The sequence below is a fragment of the Scomber scombrus genome, unplaced genomic scaffold (genome assembly GCF_963691925.1).
Source record: "Scomber scombrus unplaced genomic scaffold, fScoSco1.1 SCAFFOLD_310, whole genome shotgun sequence".
NCBI classification, from domain to species: Eukaryota; Metazoa; Chordata; class Actinopteri; order Scombriformes; family Scombridae; genus Scomber; species Scomber scombrus.
The window spans coordinates 17,501-29,961 of NW_026910104.1; the positions used below are offsets into that span (position 1 = coordinate 17,501).

At 40.6% G+C, this 12,461-nt stretch overlaps 1 non-coding gene across 1 annotated transcript; it reads right to left on the reverse strand.

Moving 5' to 3' along the window:
* Nucleotides 1-1,104: 1,104 nt before the first annotated feature.
* On the reverse strand, nt 1,105-1,196 carry trnar-ucu (transfer RNA arginine (anticodon UCU)). The gene is given in 2 exon segments: nt 1,105-1,140; nt 1,160-1,196. It is a non-coding gene; the product is annotated as a tRNA-Arg (tRNA).
* Nucleotides 1,197-12,461: the final 11,265 nt, after the last annotated feature.

Sequence of the window (12,461 nt, forward strand, 5' to 3'; positions counted from 1 at the left end):
AAAACCCCAAAATACAAACGTCACAGATCACCACCTTGGTGGTTTCAAGTTAGCTACAGCGAGGGTATGTTCGCTTCCTGTTTTCAAAATAAAAGCACCAATTCTATGGTTATGGTTTTCTCAATAATAATAAAAGGTAACGGGTGTTTTATTTTGTGAAAATGACCGGAAGTGCGTTACTTGCTACGGCTAACTCCGAATTCGCAGGAACAAAACTTTCTTTCCTCTTTTCCTCTGTCCTTCCTTCCTTCCTTCCTTTCTTACCTCCCTTCCTTCTTTCCTTTCCTTCCTTCCTCCCTCCTTTCCTTCCTTCTTCATCCCTTCCTTCTTCCTCCCTCCTTTCCTTCCTTCTTCCTCGCTTCCTTCCTTCCTTCCTTGCTCTCTCCCTCCTTTCTTTCTTCTTCCTCCCTCCCTTCCTTCCTTCCTTCTTTCCTTCCTTCTTCCTACCTTCCTTCCTTCCTTCCTCCCTCCTTTCCTTCCTTCCTCCTTTCCTTTTAGGGTCACATTGTGGATCTAAAGAGCCGCTTTCTCTCCTAAAAAGGTTAGAAATGTGGATAAAGTGGTTTATTTACAGAGTTAGAGCTAAAATGAAAATCCGCTTCAGCCTGTTGATTTCAGCTCGGGTAGGAATGCAATGCATTGTGGGTTATCGTGTAGTTTACTACAGTGTAAACGGTCTGCTTACTATGTGGTCGTTTAGTGTGTAGTGTGTAGGATGGAAGTATGTAGTGTAGAAGTATGTAGTATGTAGTATGCAGTATGCGGTTTCGAACACAGCCTTAGTCTCATGCTACCACTAGAGTGAAAGCACCGCCAGCATTGGTCAAAAGTGACCAAAACATCAGCCAGAAAGGAACTGAGAAGTGGTCTGTGGTCACCACCTGCAGAACCACTCCTTAATTGGGGTGTTTTGCTAATTGCATCATCATTTCCACCTGTTGTCTCCATTTGCACAACAGCATGTGAACTGATTGTCAATCAGTGTTGCTTCCTGAGTGGACAGTTTGATTTCACAGAAGTGTGATTGACTCTGAGTTTTATTTTTTTGAGCAGTGTAGATAGAAATACAAAAGACTCCTTTTGTCAGAGGAATCAGTTGAATATCGACTCTGGTGGGACTCGAACCCACAACCTTTGAATCACTTCTTCAGTGTTTAACTAGAAGTCCAACGAGCTATCCATTGCGCCACAGAGCCTCACATACACACACACACACACACACACACACACACTTATTAGACACAATTTTATTTAATTTTATTATTTTAATTTATCTTATTTTATTTTATCTTATCTTATCTTATTTAATTTTATTTTATTATATTTTATTTTATTTTATTTTATTTTATTTTATTTTATTTCATTTTATTTTATTTTATTTTATTATTTTATTATTTTATTATTTTATTATTTTATTATTTTTTTATTTTATTTTATTTTATATTATTTTATTTTATTGTATATTATTTATCTTATTTTATTATTTTATGTTATATTATTTTATTATTTTATTTTATTATTTTATTTCATTTTATTTTATTATATTTTATTTTATTTTATTTTATTTTATTATTTTATTTTATATTATTTTATTTTATTGTATATTATTTATTTTATTTTATTATTTTATTGTATTTTATTTTATATTATTTTATTTTTTTAATTAACTTTTTTATTGTTATTTTCTCTTTTCTCTTTAAAAAAAAATAATTTGCACTTTTATTTTGTTCCCTCATCATTTTTATTCCTTTTCTTTATATTCTCACTTATTCTGTCTTATTATCAGCTTGTCAATCAAACTGTGAAGCACTTTAAACTACACTAACCTGAATGAAAGCTGATTTATTGATTTAATTTAATCCACAACAGTCTCAACTTTCCACTCAGACCCAATTTATTCCATTTCAACACTGTTAATGGACTCCAGTGTGCAGACATATTCAATATAACAGTTTTATAAGAGCATGATTAACACACAGAGAGCATGTCACCATTACTGAACCTAACTTTAGAGCCTTATGTACTCATGACATGCTACCAGTGGAAGTCTGAGCTCATCACTAATCTTCACTGTAGCTTTAAAACCGAGTCCACTGCTGCAGCCTCTGAAATGTCAGCTGATGACGCAGACGCCCCCACAGGGTCTCTGCGGGACACACAGTCCAACATTTCCCTCTGAAACGTGGAAGATTCAAGTAGCACTGCATGCAGAGGTGTCAGTCTCACACACACACACGCACACGCACGCGCACACATGCACATACCGACACAGTGCACCCAATTTGTCCTAAATCAGCTTAAAGGGGAATAAAGTGGCGCTGTGGAGACTTTATGATTCCAGCTTTAAACTTTTTCTTAGAGAGTGTTTTGTTCTCCTGTAAACAGCTGGACGCTTGTCAGGAGTCTCTCTCTCTCTCTCTCTCTCTCTCTCTCTCTCTCTCTCTCTCTCTCTCTCTCTCTCTCTCTCTCTCTCTCTCTCTGATGGTTTATGGACCTCCCTCTCCTCCTCCTCCTCCTCCTCCTCCCTCCTTCCCTCCAGCAGACCAGGGTCGAGTCGACTCTCGGAGCTCATCTCCAAAAAACCCACCAGATCTCACATCTCCTTTTTCCCCCTCTTCTTCTTCTTCTTCACACCGTGGACTTTCTTTAAACTACTAAAACGTTTTCCTTTCCCTTAACTTTTGTTTGGATGCAGAGATTACGTGAAGTTGGATGCTGGATGGATTCTTCCTTTTTTTGTCGCTTTTTTTCGTGCGTAAAACTTCGCCAAGTAGGTTAGTGGAGGAACCGGAGGGACTGACAAGTAGGCTTAGAAGTTTTTTGGAAATACTGAGCGTGTGTGTTAAAGTGTGTGTGTGTGTGAGAGAGAGAGAAAGGAACGTAATTGAACGCGCGGGGAGTGTTTGATCCAATGCGTCCGGAGCCGCCGGTTAAACAGCAGGAACACCGGAGAGAGACGGAGAGAAAGACCGGAGGAAGAGTTGAGATCAGCGGGGTCTGCAGGGACTCACCGGCTGCTGGACGTACATGTCTCCCCTCCCCACCGGCACCGAGGTACTCACCGTTTACTCTCATGTACCGGGACATTTCCCCGTTATGTTCTTTGTGTAGTTTTGTGTTGTTTGGTGCAGTTTTCTAAACAGAGATGTGACGAGAAAAAGATGCAATTTGTTGGATTATTGTGCAAATTCACCAAAAAAAATAAATAATTAAAACATGAATTGATAAAAAGTTAAAGTACACACATCAGCTGACACATAAAAGCTTTAAAAGTTTCACAATAATCGATATTTCAAAGTATTGATCAGTTGAAAGCTTCTCTCATCTTAAAGATTTTTCTCCTACTTTTTTATGCGCGTGCGTGCTTCTTGTCCAATTTTAGAGTCTTGTAATGGCTTGCGTGTTACTTGTGCTTGTGCGCGTGCATGTGTGTGTCTTGGAAACGTGTAAATGAGCGTGTGTGTGTGTGTGTGTTTTACAGTTTTGCACAAGACCAGAGTGACGTCCTCTCTCTCTGTGTCTCGCGCATACATGCAGCTTATTTAAGATTAATACTTTAATTGTTATATGAATGTTTTGTGATGATGACCTCCTGAACTTTACTCAGCTTATAAAACATCTACTTGGACACGAGGTCAAAGTTAATAAGTGAGTCTCAGATTGTCCTGAAACGCCCTGAAACACATTTTAAACTCCCTGCAGGATTCAGCTCCTTTGATTTTTACGACCTTTTCACCTTTTTGTCCTCTTCTGAGACCACAAACTAAAAAAAAAAAAGGAAAAAAAAGCATCTTGTTCTGTTCAGCTGTGTAGTTTTTTTTAGAGGCTGCAGTTCACATACTAACCGGCAGGTGGCGACAGTGAGTCCGCGGCTGAAAAACTAAGGCTCGATGTGATGTGGATTGAGGGATTATTCAGTCATCTGTTTAAAAAAAAGAAAAACTATTGAATGAAACAGCATGTTGACCCTGTTTTATAATCATTACTTAGCAGGAATGCAGCTTTAATGAGCGGGATCATGCTTTTAAATCTAAAAGAAGAAGAAGAAGAGCCGGAGTGATGACATGAGACTGATTTAGATATTTATTCTCTCTGTTTGTGTCACTTTAAAAAAAAAAAAACTAAGAAACAAACAAAACCACAAAAAAAAAACATCGGTGCAGAAACACAGAGAGAAACTTAAGAGGTAAAGAACAAAGTGATTTTAATAGATTCAGACGTTTAAGTCCCAATAAAACCCAACAAATGCACCGTTTCCTCCTGTTTGTTTTAGGAAAGAGCTGATCCCTCTCTTCTTCTTTTTTTTTCTTCCCTCCTCCTATAAACTTGAAATTATATATTTGTGAGATTCTCAACAAACCGCATTGTTGTTTGTTGTCAGTCGGATAAACTTAAAACAACAAAAACAACAATAATAAAAGCAGATTTTTTATCTTTTTTTTTAGTTGAATTCTTTTATTCTGAGCAGGTTTGTGTTGTTTGTGACAGACCAAACTAATCTGTGTGGTTTTATAGAAGTTAAATCCTGAATCCTGCAACATCTGCTGGTTCCCATTTACACAACAAGCAGAGGGACAGTGAAGGCACCACGAGGACAGATAGATGCTACTATGATGTTTTATTATGTGTCCGTGTGGTTTAGTTTAAATTTAAAAGGTTAAAATATGAATATAAACGTATGAATAACTTGGAAGGGAGGAAGAAAGAAGGAAAGGAGGGAGGAAGAAGGAAGGAAGGAAAGATGGAAGGATGGAAGGAAGGAAGGAAGGAAGGAAGGAAGGAAGGAAGGAAGGAAGGAAGGAAGGAAGGAAGGAAGGAAAGATGGAATGAAGGAAGGAAGGAAGGAAAGATGGAAGGGAGGCAGAAGGAAGGAAAGGAGGGAGGAAGGAAGAAAGGAAGGAAGGAAGGAAAGAAAGATGGAAGGAAGGAAAGATGGAATGAAGGAAGGAAGAGAAGACAGATGGAAGGAAGGAAGGAAGGAAGGAAGGAAGGAAAGATGGAATGAAGGAAGGAAGGAAGGAAAGATGGAAGGTAGGCAGAATGAAGGAAAGGAGGGAGGAAGAAGGAAGGAAAGAAGGAAAGAAAGATGGAAGGAAGGAAGGAAGGAAGGAAGGAAGGAAGGAAGGAAGGAAGGAAGGAAGGAAGGAAGGAAGAGAAGACAGATGGAAGGAAGGAAGGAAAGTAAAAGGGAGGCAGAAGGAAGGAAAGGAGGGAGGAAGGAAAGAAAGAGAGAAGGAGGGAAGAAAGAAGGAAGGAATGAAGGAACAGTAAAAACAGACGGGGTCAATTTGACCCGGGAGGACGACACAAAGGTTAAAACATGAAAATAAACGTATGAATAACTTCACACATTCTTTTTTTGTGGACCCAGCATCAAATTTCTGCTTTTAATCCATTTAGAGAGAATATATTAGAGGATTATGGTAAAAATGTCTAAGTGGTGTAACCATAAAAAGTTTCTTTCTTTCTTTCTTTCTTTCTTTCTTTCTTTCTTTCTTTCTTTCTTTCTTTCTTTCTTTCCTCCTTTCTTGCTGTCTATCTTTCTCCTACTTGTTCTTTCCCTTTCCTCGTCCTCCTTTCTTTCTTCTCTTCATCCTTTCTTTCTCTTCTTCCTCTTTTATCTTTCTTTGTTTCTTTCTCTTTCTTTCTCTTCTTCCTTGTTTATCGTTCTTTCTCTCCTCTAACTTCGTGTTTTCTCTCTCATCTTCCTCCTTTCTTTCTTTCCCTTCTTCCTCTTTTATCTTTCTTTTATTGGTTTCTTTCCTTCTTTCTTTCTTTCTGACTTTTTCTTTCTTCTCTTCCTTCCTTCCTTTCTCTCTAGGACGATAAAATATGTAATATGTATCATTCTTTTGTGGTTTCACCATTTGACATTTTCAGCAGCATTCAGTCTTACTTTTGGTATAAAATGGTGCAAATGTCATTTCAAATGATATAAAACCAACAAAAATACTAAATGTACATTTTAACAAACCTGATGCTGCTTTTAAAACCACGGAGCCAGATGTACTTGAACACATCATGCACTTATGAAATCTTCTTCCATGACCAAAGGTGGTAGAGTTTTAATAAATGTAGTGATGCTTTCAGGTTCTTCCTACAGACTGGGATGAATATGTTTAATCTATTTTGGCCTTAAAGTTGATTTCTTTCTTTTTAAAACCTTTCACATGAAGTTCAGAGCTGTCAGATTCTCGGACATTCCCCCCATTGTTTCACACACTGAGTGGAAATCAGTTCCCAGACGTGCAGTGACAAATCATCTTTACCCTGACACACTGACGGGGGTGTGTGTGTGTGTGTGTGTGTGTGTGTGTGTGTGTGTGTGTGTGTGTGTGTGTTTTGGCTTCAAACCGAGTGTGTGTGAAGGCTGAATGTTCGGGGATTGCATCTCTGAGTGTCGGCCAATAAAGGCTCTTCGATTACTGCCTAAGATAAACACTAATGGAAATGTAATTATGTGTGTGTGTGTGTGTGTGTGTGTGTGTGTGTGTGTGTGTGTGTGTGTGTGTGTGTGTGTGTGTGTGTGTGTGTGTGTGTGTGTTGGCAGGCAGCTGACACTTTAAGGTCCTTCAGTGCATCGATCTGTCTAATAACACACATACACACACACACACACACACACAACACAGACGTCACTGTTTAAACTGGACCGGACTGGATTAAATGTTCATATTAAAGCATCATTGACCTCCACTGTATTCATAGCAGCACTCTACACCTTTAATTAGTAAATCATTAGATAATTAGTCATCATGACTCATGCTGCAGCTTCTCATATGTGACTATTTGCTCATTTTCCAGATTTCAATGACAGAAATCAATCATTTTTTATTTATATGGCATCAAATCTAAATCATTGCATACTAATTAATCACTCTGTGGTTTATTACTGAACAGTTCCTGAGCGTCCTCGATGGTATGATTGTGGGTTGTAAGAGTTCAGAGAGATATGTTGGAGCCCTGTTTAGTGATTTATAGCCAAAGAGTAAAATCCTTATGTCAAACTGTCCATTAAAGAAAGAAAAGTTGTTTATAGATGAAACATAATCAGGAATTATGAGTCTCAGATATGAACTTTACATCATATCAGAAGCTGTTTATACCCTGAATCCATTGTTTTAACCCTCCTGTTGTCCTCGAGTCAAGGAAGGAAGGGAGGAAGGAAGGGAGGGAGGAAGGATTGAGGAAATAAGGAAGGAAGGAAGGTAGGAGGGAGGGAGGGAGGAAGGAAGAAGGAAGGAAGGTAGGAGGGCGGGAGAATGGAAAAGAGGAAGGGAGGAAAGAACGGCAGAGGAAAGAATGAAGGGAGGAAGGTAAGGGGATGAAAGAAAGAGAGAAGGAGGGACGGAGGGAGGAAAGAAGGAAGGAAGGAAGGAAAGAAGGAACAGTCAAAACAGACGGGGTCAATTTGACCCGGGAGGACAACATGAAGGTTAAATAAAGATGGAAAGAAGAAATCAGACTGCAGATTAAAGCTGGATCAGAGAGGAGAGGATGGAGGGATGGAGGGGTTGAGGGATGGAGGGATGGAGGTATGGAGGGATGGAGGGATGGAGGGATGGAGGTATGGAGGGATGGAGGGATGGAGGGGTTGAGGGATGGAGGGATGGAGGTATGGAGGGATGGAGGGATGGAGGGATGGAGGTATGGAGGGATGGAGGGATGGAGGGGTTGAGGGATGGAGGGATGGAGGTATGGAGGGATGGAGGGATGGAGGGGTTGAGGGATGGAGGGATGGAGGTATGGAGGGATGGAGGGATGGAGGGATGGAGGGATGGAGGGATGTTGTGGAGGATTCACAGAAAACTTGACAGAATAATAAATAAGAAGCAGAAGTTTCAACATGGATTCAATTTGTTTGGAGACACTGAAGCCTCTTCCTCTTCCTCCTCCTCCTCATCCTCCTCCTCCTCCCCCTCCTCCTCCTCCTCCCCCTCCTCCTCCTCATCCTCCTCATCCTCCTCCTCCTCCTCATCCTCCTCCTCCTCCTCCTCCTCCTCTTCCTCCTCCTCCTCCCCCTCCTCCTCCTCCTCCTCCTCCTCCTCCTCTCTCCCTCCATCAGTCAACACAAGCTCTCCTTTTAGCCACTAATAGACCATTTCCGTTCACTTTTCTCTCTCTTCTGTTCTCCGGTTTCTTTTTTCCTCTCATCTCAAACTCGTGGGATGGAGAGAAAAAAAAGGTGACGGGATCTAAAACTGAACCAAGAACTGAAGGAAATGTGCAGAAACTTAAACCCGTCAATGAAACCTTCTGGTCCTCGTTAGCTAACAACTGATCGGACTCCTCGAATGAAAGATTGACGGCTTCAAATCCCGCCTGAGTGAAATCTTCAGTGAACCTTGAGACCAAATGTTTTTCAGTCTTATACAGTAAATGTGTGTGTGTGTGTGTGTGTGTGTGTGTGTGTGTGTGTGTGTATGTGTGTGTGTCATAAACATCTCAAGCAAGAAATGTATGAAGTCATATAGACGAGGATCGTTGAACTTCTACTTTAAGATGAATCACTTTAAAGCCTTTAAAGGTGTGAGTTTGCTCACTTAGATTAATACGATACGATACGATAAGATACATTACGATACAATACGATACGATACATTACGATACAATACATTACGATACGATAAGATACATTACAATACGATACGATACAAAACATACGATACGATACATTACGATACATTACAATACAATACTATAAGATACATTACGATATGATACAATACATTACAATACATTACGATACGATACATTACAATACGATAAGATACATTACGATACAATACGATACATTACGATACATTACGATACGATAATATACATTACGATACAATACAAAACATTACGATACGATAAGATACATTACGAAATGATACATTACGATACGATACATTACAATAGGATACAATACATTACGAAATGATACATTACGATACGATACGATACATTACAATACGATAAGATACATTACGATACATTACGATACAATACGATACGATACGATACATTACGATACGATACATTACGATACGATACATTACGATACAATACAAAACATTAAAATACGATAAGATACATTACGATACAATACATTACAATGCTATACATTACGATACGATACAAAACATTACGATACATTACAATACGATAAGATACATTACGATACAATACGATACAATACGATACATTACGATACGATACGATACATTACGATACATTACGATATGATACATTACAATACGATACATTACGATACATTACGATACGATACGATACATTACGATACGATACGATACATTGCGATACGATAAGATACATTACGATATGATACATTACAATATGATACATTACGATACAATACAAAACATTACAATACGATAAGATGCATTACGATATGATACAATACGATACATTACGATACGATGCAATACATTACAATGCTATACATTACGATACGATACAAAACAAAACATTACGATACAATACGATACAATACAGTACGATACAATACATTAAAATAAGATACAATACGATACAATACATAACAATATGATTTGATACTTGGACAATAGGCAATAAAATAGTAACAGTTTGTTGAGAGGAATGTTGGAGTAGTGATTTGCAGTAAATATTCCAATTTATATTCTCATTTAAATTGTTTTACGCTGTCGGGACAATAAATTACATTCACTTCAAATTAAGGTTATTATTTGGCTTAATGTGTTTAATCACATGATGTTGCATCTATTTATATCCTAACTACATCCTGCAAAAGATTCAAAGGTTGTGAGTTTGAGTCCGTGCAGAGTCACGAGAGCATTGAATTTCCTCACATACACAATTAAACCATTGAGACCAATTTTAACCACACAAACACATACGTCACATCTAACATCATTAAGTGTGTTACAAACGTACCGACTGTACCTGAACGCCTCGTTTTACCTCTAAACCGAGCGTCTGTTTCTGTCTCTGCTTCTTAAGAAAGAAAAAAAACAACACACACAAGGAGCCATTGATTTCACGGGGCAAAAACATGAAAATCAAACGCACCCCGAGTCATCTGAAGCTTTAAGTATCCACGCAGGATAATTATGGGATGTGGAAGAATCCGTTTCCCCGGGGACCAGTGTTTGTCGTTTATAATAATTAGTCCGACAATTTAGTATCGTCTGAGGTTTAGACAGAGGCTTTACTGTGACGTACAGTGTGTGTGTGTGTGTGTGTGTGTGTGTGTGTGTGTGTGTGTGTGTGTGTGTGTGTGTGTGTGTGTGTATGTGTGTGTGTGTGTGTGTGTGTGTGTTTGTGTGTGTGTGTGTGTTTGTGCGTGTGTGTAGTCGTGGCCCAGGCGACACATGTATACCGCAGTGTTTCCGACCTCAGAGCAGGGTAGTAAACAACATAAACAACACACACACACACACACACACACACACACACACACACACACACACACACACACACACACACACACACACACACACACACACATATGATTTGGATTCATATGGTACAGGCTGAAGAGAGAGGGAGGCATGTTCAGCTACACATCTTTTAATGAGAGAACAAAAGAACATTGACCTGAGGCTCTGTGGCATTCAGAGGTTGTGGGTTCGAGTCCCTCCAGAGTCAAACTTTACAGGTGAAATGCTGAGTCAGCGGTAAAAAGTAGACAACGCTGCTCAGTCATGATGTAGCAGCAGGTACAGGTGTGTCTGTGCTGCACCTGGAAACCCAGAATAAGATGACTAAACATTAGTAATTAGATTAAAATCTGTTTAACCTTTGTGTCGTCCTCCCGGGTCAAACTGACCCCGTCTGTTTTGACTGTTCCTCCCTTCCTTCTTTCCTTCCTCCATTCCCCTTTCTTCCTTGCTTCTGTCCTTTCTTCCTCCCTCCTTCCTCCCTTCCTCCCTTCCTCCGTCCCTCCTTCCTCCCTTCCTCCCCCCTACCTTCCACTCTTCCTTCTTTCCTCTGTCCTTCCTCCCTTCCTTCTCTCCTTTCCCTCCTTTCCCTCCTTTCCCTCCTTTCCCTCCTTTCCTTCCTTCTTCCTCCCTCCCTTCCTTCCTCCCTCCTTTCCTTCCTTCCTTCCTTCCTCCTGTCCTTTCTTCTTCCTCCCTTCCATCCTACCTCCCTCCTTTCCTTCCTTCTTCCTCCCTTCCTTCCTCCCTCCTTTCCATCTTTCTCCCTTCCTCCCTCCTTTCCCTCCTTTCCTTCCTTCTTCCTCCCTCCCTCCTTCCTTCCTTCCTTCTTCCCCCCTTCCTTCCTCCTGTCCTTTCTTCTTCCTCCCTTCCTTCCTCCTGTCCTTTCTTTTACCTCCCTTCCTTCCTCCCTCCCTCCTTTCCTTCCTTTTTCCTCCCTTCCTCCCTCCTTTCCTTCCTTCCCTCCTTCCTTCCCTCCTTCCTTCCTTCTTCCTCCCTCCTTTCCATCCTTCTTCCTTCCTCCCTTCCTCCCTCCCTCCTTTCCATCCTTCTTACTTCCTCCCTTCCTCCCTCCCTCCTTTCCTGCCTTCTTCCTCCCTTCCTCCCTCCTTTCCTTCCTTCTTCCTCCCTTCCATTCTTCCTCCCTCCCTCCCTCCCTTCCTCCCTCCCTCCCTCCCTCCCTCCCTCCCTCCCTCGCTTCCTTCCTTGACTCGAGGACAACAGAAGGGTTAACCAGCAAGATATAATAATGCCTTTTTTAAAATAAAAGGTGTCAGAGTTGAATTTTACAGGTGAAATGCTGAGTCAGCAGTAAAAGTAGACAACGCTGCTCAGTCATGATGTAGCAGCAGGTACAGGTGTGTCTGTGCTGCACCTGGAAACCCAGAATAAGATGACTAAACATTAGTAATTAGATTAAAATCTGTTTAACCTTCGTGTCGTCCCTCCCGGGTCAAATTAACCCCGTCTGTTTTGACTGTTCCTCCCTTCCTTCTTTCCTTCCTCCATTCCCCTTTATTCCTTGCTTCTGTCCTTTCTTCCTCCTCCTTCCTCCCTCCCTCCTTTCCACCCTTCTTACTTCCTCCCTCCCTCCTTTCCTGCCTTCTTCCTCCCTTCCTCCCTCCTTTCCTTCCTTCTTCCTCCCTTCCATTCTTCCTCCCTCCCTTCCTTCCTTGACTCGAGGACAACAGAAGCCTTTTTTAAAATAAAAGGCGTCAGAGTTGAATTTCACAGGTGAAATGCTGAGTCAGCAGTAAAAGTAGACAACGCTGCTCAGTCATGATGTAGCAGCAGGTACAGGTGTGTCTGTGCTGCACCTGGAAACCCAGAATAAGATGACTAAACATTAGTAATTAGATTAAAATCTGTTTAACCTTCGTGTCGTCCTCCCGGGTCAAATTAACCCCGTCTGTTTTGACTGTTCCTCCCTTCCTTCTTTCCTTCCTCCATTCCCCTTTATTCCTTGCTTCTGTCCTTTCTTCCTCCTCCTTCATCCCTTCCTCCCTTCCTCCGTCCCTCCTTCTCTCTTTCTTTCTT